The sequence below is a fragment of the Cupressus sempervirens genome, chromosome 9 (assembly GCF_028749045.1).
Source record: "Cupressus sempervirens isolate cs-2001-9-10 chromosome 9, ASM2874904v1, whole genome shotgun sequence".
Taxonomy (NCBI): Eukaryota; Viridiplantae; Streptophyta; class Pinopsida; order Cupressales; family Cupressaceae; genus Cupressus; species Cupressus sempervirens.
In genome coordinates this window covers 508,127,032-508,135,621 of record NC_143126.1, presented here as the reverse complement: position 1 = coordinate 508,135,621, position 8,590 = coordinate 508,127,032, and positions in this window count along the sequence as shown.

Below are 8,590 nucleotides of genomic sequence, written 5' to 3'. Positions count from 1 at the left end.
AGTCCGATAATAACAACAATAATATGTCTAGAAAGATGTGAGCGAAGGCAGGCACTACAATGAACTTTTTGTTTGCCCGATTAATGCTCAATTTTAAAAAATGCATTGATCAAGAGCCCCACATCTATCCCAATTCAATCTAACTTGTAATCAAGGCACCCAAGAGATATACGAACTTTAAGTTTCTTCCCAACAAGTGTACAATTTCTGCTTAACCTACATAAGGAGCCCAAAGGCAACACATTTTTTTGAAAATGATTAAGTATATATGCCCATACACGATTATTCTTTGTTGCATGTTTGGAACCCAAATAGTAAATAATTTTTGAAATGCAAGTAACTTCACTTAAGATGTAGACAAATTGCGCTCCATGTTGGAGTACACTTTGATGAATTTTGAATCCAAATTCTGAGTTTGGTGAAGTGCAACTTTGGATTGAAAATCATTAAGTAATGAGGATAAGTGAATTGAAATTGACTTGAAAAGGCCAAATGAATAAAATTATTGAAGGGAGTTTAAGTGAAATTTATGAATTACCTAAGGCATAAGCCTAAAGTTGGTTGGAATTACATCCTCCTTCAAGCTTGTGAAGCCAAAGGGAGGATAGAATTTTGACCTTACTCAGACTCTATTGTGAGCATCCATAAAGTAGATCAATTTCCCTTTGTAAATTTTGCCTTCCACTTCAAATTACAAGCCAAACATGAAAGATTAGTAATAATTATTTCAAATCATGAAAATTGTCATGCAAGTGAATAAAGGTAGGCCAACCATGTTCTAAATGCACGACTCTTGATTGTAATTAGCATATGGGAAAAAGTACAACCTTGTGTCACACTTTTATGAAGGAAAAGATTAACAATTGTGACATTGTTCAATTTCAATAGCATAAAGTGACATTTATGTCTAGAATTTGAAGATGATATATATCGATGAAATTTGTTAAAAATAGTGAATTTTATGCCTTTTTTTTTTTATAAAATTTGAAAATGAATTGTTATGCTTTTCTATTTATTTTGAAAGTCAAATTTTCAATTACTGAGTAGTGAAAATTAGGGGGTTAGTTTCCACCCAAAACTTATATGTAAATAAACTTCTTTTCCTTTGATTTCAAAACCCATTATAGATAACATAAATAGCTAGCGTATTTAATGTTGTTAATGTATTTGTTTTGTTATAACAACTCAAACAGTAACTTGCTTGAAATATATAGTTTTCATTGCTCACCATAGTTTCCCTATAAAATTTATTCCAATAAAAAATAATCTCTCTCCTCTAGTAAACTATATATTTGCATTTTTTTTCTGAAATGTTTTATTATTTATATTTTTTTCTAAATCAACATCTTTCTCAAATGTCTTAATGTCTACTTGTATAATTTATGTTTAATCAAAACACTATAAAATTATATTAACATATATGTTACTTTGACCTCTAAAAAAGGGTACTTTTGGCTATCAAAAACATGAATTTGGATAGAGAAATTAGTAGAAATTAGAAGTTGCATAAATTCAGCTGTAGTGGTTTTGACTTGAAATAATTTTGGTTGAACCATGTTCCAAGCAAACTCATTCCGATCACACAACCTATCGCTTCAACCTCATATAGATGAGGCATTTATTTTTTGTTTTCAAACAAATAAAAGAAAATTTTATAATTAAATTTTAATTTTTTTGGACAAAACATACTTTTTACATTAAACGATGCTTTTCCAAATAAATTGGGAAAAAAAGGCTAGATTTTTTACCAAGTTAGTTGATATATAATTTTTATCTTTTCCTTATTTAAATAATTTTTTATTTTATTTTTTAAAATTGAAATTAATGATATTTATAAATTTATAAATATTATATATGAGTTTTTTATTGGGTATGTGTGGTTTTTATGTATATAGGTGAATTGAAGTCCTCAATTTGAATAGTTTATGCAATGGGGAATAAAAGGATGAGATGAAGATTGTATGACTGAAAAAAAGAGATGATATAATGAAAGGTCATACAAAATCTAGTCAAGAGCAACCTATTGATGTTCAAGGACACACTATCCATGTTAAAGAAGCTATAACTTAGGTACATGAATAAATTGGTAGTGCTAAAACTGTAAGTATTTCTTTTGGCATGGATAATTTGGTGAAGATGGATGAGGATTCTCTTTTCAATCAATCTAAACATGTAGTACCTAAAAGCACATTGAAATTGTATTGTAGGACAATTTGGGATGAATATTTTTAAAATATATATTTGTTTGGAAGAACATAATCATTTTCCAGATTATTTAGGAAAAGAGAAATGACCATTTTTTTAGAGTTGTTGGCTATTGATAATAGGAAAAAATGTCAGTACATGTAAGAGAAACAATAGTTGAATTTTTGAAGAAGTTTTGAATTGTATTAATAACACAAGGTGAGGAGTTGATTTAAGTGTTATGTGTAGACTATTGATGACTATAATTTCTAGTAAGAGAATGTCCCAAAGAAAATAAGTTTAAGCATATTTTGATTTATCAAATGTCTCTAGAAGAATCACTTAAATTACTAGGAAGATAAACATGTAAGATGAAAATATTGAAAAGGATTGGGTAAATATTTGTAGCCTTTCTCAAAAACATAAAATCTCTAAATATGTAAAATGATATGTCGTTGAAAATCAGACCAACCCCTCTCGTGTTTCCCCCAATAAAAATATCACTAAATAAAAGAAAGATGAAGAGACTGATGTGAAAATTTCACATCCAAAATATTTTGTAGATAAAACACAAAATGAACTATTTGAAGCATTCCAGTAAGAGTGTTTTCAGATGTGAAAATATGTCAAAGAATGTTTGAGAGATTGTGCCCATGTTTTGTACACATAAATAAGGTACATTAAGCTTTTTCCTATTGAAATCATGTTCTTTTTCATCTACACTTATACTCATATAAAAAAAAAGTATGATGATATTGAATCCAAATAAAGTCATCCTTGGAAGTACGTCACAATTTGTGAAGTCTATTTTATGTGATAAATTAGAAGATTCAAATGAGTTAAACATACATTATACAAAAAGTGCATGTATTGATTATGGATATTTAAAACTAAGTCTAATGCAAACTGAGAATATTGATATTTCAATGCTAGTTTTATGAAAGATATTTGAATATGAGATACCTAACTAGGAAATGAGATGAATCCAAAAATATTGCATTGAAGGAGAGTGAATTTCCCTACATTAATTTTATGACTAGACTTAGTATCATTTATCCACATATCCAACATTATTATGGTGCACGATGGTAAACTAAACAATTTCATGATTCAAAAAAGTAGTTTTTACTACTTTGTATTCTTTCAACTTTAGATTTCTTTGAGGACTATATGTTTGCTCCTCAATCATATGTATAGGCTCAATATTATCATTTTGAGTTGTTTAGTGAAAAAGTGGAGGTGCTAAAGAATTTAATATTGTAAACTATGTGAGATGAATTCATTAACCAACCATTTATACACTAAGCCATTCAATACAAGAGAAAGAGGGGCTTCCAAACAAAACTCTCACTATAACTCAAGTTATTAGAAAAATTCAAAATATATCAAGGAAGCATGCAAGAAAGTCCTCTTTCATGCAATCTTAATCAACTTTTAGATGTGCAGTATGGATGTAAATTTGAAGCAAATGATTTAAATGGATCTAGGCACTAAATGTATGCAATCAACCCAATTAAGATGTGGAAATAGGTTATGCCAAAAGAAAAAATAAATGATGAAGGACTCACCTTGAAATGTGCAAGTGAAGATGCATTTTTCTCTAAAAATTATGGATCTAAAACTATGATTGTACTTCTGACTGGGGATCTACAATCAAGAAAAAAAAAACCCTATTTCCTACAGACCTTTATGAGTAGGTTGACCTAAAGATTTTTTTTCAAATTCTTTATGAGATGATGTATATATTCCTAGGGCATTAAAGCAAATTCGACCCAGGTTTTTCAAAAAGCTCTTGATCAATAGTTTTAGATTTATAGTTGCAATTTTGATATCCTACTCGAGTATACAAGAAAAAATGGTTTTATTTGTTGGTGGATGGCTTTTCTTGGTCAAGCCCTAGATTTATGAATAACCTCGAAATGAAATGAAATGTAAAGCATGAAAAGAACAAAGCTAACTGTAAATATTCACCTTCCTTGATAAAACCCTTATCAATAAGGATTTTATAATGCCCAAATGTTTTTGATGTTGAACTTGTAATGAAGGTTGTAGGAAATATCAAAAAATGCAATGGGTCTACCAAAACCACATCATGGAGCCTTGGATGTAAATTTGCACCAAAGAAGAAGAAGATGAATTCTCCTCTCTTGATGGCCAAGAAAATGCTAGATCTTGAAGAGGAAATGCTCATAAAGGATCCTTGAATCTTGAATGCTTGACTCCTTATGAAATATTCATCCTTGAGTGCTTGTGCATATGAATTTTCATGATTATGTTAAAATGAGTTTCCTAGGCTTCCTTTTAGACTAGTTTTCAGACACAAAAACAAAGCAAGCCAACAGGGTCACTCGATTCTCAAATTTTAATCTCTGAGATAAAATTGGTCCCAATACCCAAAGTCCCCATGGAATAGGTCAACATGGTTCATCCTATTCTAGAATAGGTTGACCTATTCTACAATAGGTTGACTTGGTTTAACCTATCCTAGGGTTATCTTGAGAATGGGTAACCTTGAGGTCTCAGAAACTACACATATGAAAATGGAAGAAGCAAGACTGGATGAGAAAGAGCTAATTGAGAAAAAATCCATCCATGGTCCATAATGTCACTAAAGGGTAGGAGCTAAAACATAGTAAATAATAGTTGCTTCTATTTTAAGACAATACATTTATCCTCCACTTTAGCAGGAGTACGAGTTACCTCATACTTGTAGCAAAGTAAGTCAAAAGTAAGAGTTGATCTCATTGTGACTAAAGAGACAAAGAAATTACCATGCCCCCAACTTAATTGAGTCTTTATCATATCCAAAATCATAACAAGAGAGATATCTTTGACAAGAGAAAAAATAAAAATAAAAAGTGTAGTCAACTTGTCCATTAAGGTTTGTGTTCCTCATTGTGAACTACATGAAAAAGGCACATTGCAACAACGATGGATTTGAATGGTCTAGCAAGAGTGTGTGACATGTTAGTCAATCTATCAAAGATAAATTGAATGGTATCACAAGTGTGTGTGTCATTCTAGTTAATTCATAAAAAAATCATCCTCAAGGGAAGTGCATGTCCCTAAAGAGGAATAAAAAATGACCCAGGCTAAAGATGTGAATGTCCTAAAGGGATGAAAAATAAGATTAGTCTTCTCAGACTATCAATAGTCCAAAGAAGGAAAAAAATAAAATCAGGACTCTCATATTGTTAGTAATCCAAAGAAGGATAAAAATAATGGATTGGGTCTCCCACACTATTAGTAATCCAAAGAGGGATCCAAAAGAAACAATGAGAATTAATCCCCTTGAACTGTTAATAGCTCAACATTGGAATCCTAGAAGATCCACATGAATCAAGCCTACATAATTGTTAATATTTTGATTGAGGTGTCTAAGAAGCTTAAAAAACCAACAATTGAAGTGTGTGTGCGTGCGCGCATGCACGTGCACAAGTGATAGAAGTGTATGCCCCATGTTAAAGTAATTGTAAATACCTTAATGGGAGTAATAACTTTAACATAAGCATACACACATACACTACAAATATTTTCACTATGAAATTCCCCCAAGTGAGTAAACTTCAATATAAATTAACACATGAAAATAGAGAGACGGTGATATAATTTTAGGATGGTACACTTACAATAAAACAATTACCTCCATTACCCAATCTAAATTTGATATTACCACTTGTGACATTGTTACTCCTTTGTCTCTTGATATAATTTGTGTCAATATCTCTTAGGACACATAAATACCTCATTTGGAAATCTATACTAGATAAGGTGATCTCTTAACTCATGGAAACATTCAAACCTTGTAGAGTGACTTCTTTCATGATCATTTACTAAAAAATAAATTATTACTATAACATTTAGAGATAAGTCCTTGCAACAATAATATTATTTTCCTCTTTATTTTATTAAATCATTTCAAAAAAATTCTAATGCTTTGATTCAATGGCTTCAAAAAAGTATTGATTCTCAAATTTCTTTAAATAATTCAATTAATTCTAATCAAGGAATCAAGGAAAAAGTGGTTGATTTATTGGTAGATAAAAATATTTGCATGCTCAAATTTATTTGTATGTTTTTGATATTGACGTTCATCATATTTTCATTTCTAATTTGAATAAATATATTTATTCTGAGTTTATATCCTTCACCCAATTGTGTGCACCGCTTCTCAATTATCAACTTTATGAAAGCCAATTTGAGACATCAAATCAAAAGGCTTTAGTTGATAGGAGTGATATGACCTCACAACCCTTTCGAAAATTCCAAAAGCCAAAAGGATTCTTAAAGATAAAAAAATCATCAAATAATGGTGATTCACAAGTATTGGTTACAATTTTAGGTGTGGATCCTCTATCATCTAATTTTAAACCATTGTGTAATTTTACACATGTTTTTGAATCTTTGCATAATATAATGTTGATGTTGATTGATGCAATTTTTTCACAAATTTCTTCTATAAAACCAATTGACCCATCCAAACCTTTTCCTATATCCTATGTTCCTAAAGGATTTAACCAATACAATTGCCAACCTAACCATGGTACTTGCGAATGTTATAGATTGAAATGTCTTATCAAAGATCTCATTGATTCCAATACAACAATTGTTGAGGGTAATGATCAAGGAAATAAAAATTTCTCCACTCCTAATAGAAACTTGCAAACATATAATAATCACTTTCTTTATTATTATACTACCACAGTTGAACCTACCCATTCCTCACCTTCTTCCACAAACACTATTTAGTCTAGAGAATAGATAATAATGAACAATGAAAACATGTGTCATAATTCCCACAAATTTTCCAACTTTATCAATCAATCCAAACCCAAACCAAAAGATAATATTTTCATTACATTTGATCCTAAGGAGATCATTAAGGCTCCATATGGTCCCCTTTACATTGCTGCAAATATTAATGTTGTTCCACCCCATGGTGTGCTTATTGGTCATACTCACATGGTGAATCTTATAGATGAGGAACATCTTTACACAAGACACTTTGATCAATATTCCTATGATAAATTTATTTGATTATTAAAAATTTCAATGGATTCACTTGTCTTTCTTATGGCTCTATTACCTTTACCATTAAAGTTGGTAAGAAATGTCTAGATGTCACAAAATTTTGATCAATTCCAAGTGATACTTAGACTTCCTTGGCTTACTTCCATGAAACATATTGTTTATCATGTCCATAAGTGTTTAAAATTTCCCAATAATGGAGAAATCATCATGGTTGATTATAGCCTTTACTAGCCTTTAGAAATTCATGAGCACTTTGACCTTAATTATTTTGTCCCAATATGTCTCAACTAGTGTAGCCTCTCCAAGACCATATCTTTTTATCCTAAAAGAAAACTCAAAGTCCAAATATCTATAGATTAAGAAACCCTATGGATTTTCATCTCCTTGTCCCAAACTTGAACTCCTTCAAACACCTTCTATTCTTCCTATTTATACCTAGTACCACCTCCTATATATTACAAGTTCCTTGTGTCCTCTACCTCTCAACCTCATGAGGTTCCTTCCATTCCTCCTCCTAAGATAGAAAATGATATAATGTTGATTGATCCTAAACCATCTTATTTTCAAGTAAAATAAAATATCATTTTAATAATGATATAATGAATAAGATACTGATGATATAATTATTATTTTTAGATTAAGGTAAAAATAGGTTTTGAGGGGACCCAAAACCCCTTATAGCTAGTAGAAAGATATTTAAGTAAAGAACGCCAGGTTTTACAAGGACCTAGAACCTAAAGTTCACAAAAATAACAAAATAACAAGTTTTACAAAGACTTGGAACCTACAAATAAATGATCAAAGTTCAAAACCAGGTTTTACAAAGACCTAGAACCTAAAGTTCACAAAAAAAACAAAAAAATAGGTTTTACAAGGACCTGGAACCTACAAATAAATGATCGAAGTTCAAAACCAAGTTTTACAAGGACCTAGAACCTAATAGTAATCAATTAAAAAAAATATGGAAATGAAATAGAAATAGGAGAACTAGGACCAACAACCCAACTAGAGACCAAAGCTCGCAATTAAACTAACTCTTTGATAACCTTGGCTAATTCCTTTCCAATCACCGTAGTACCTTGAAGGATATCTTCCATAGCAGAACCTTGTTCAACAACCACAACTTTCTTTATGCTTTGTCTAGTTCTTTTTCTAGGGCCCCCCGAAAGCTTTATAATAACATGGGAAATAATCTTCTCATTACTTCTTTTACCAATATTTGTAGCAACAACACATAAAATGGAAGTAACCATGTCCATCCATTGCCTGCTATCCTTTACTAGTTGGCATAATTCCATTTCGTAGGCCTTCAACCTCTTAGGGATGTTTCCCATTTGATTCTCCAGCAGGGCTCTCTTCATTTTTTCTTCATCCA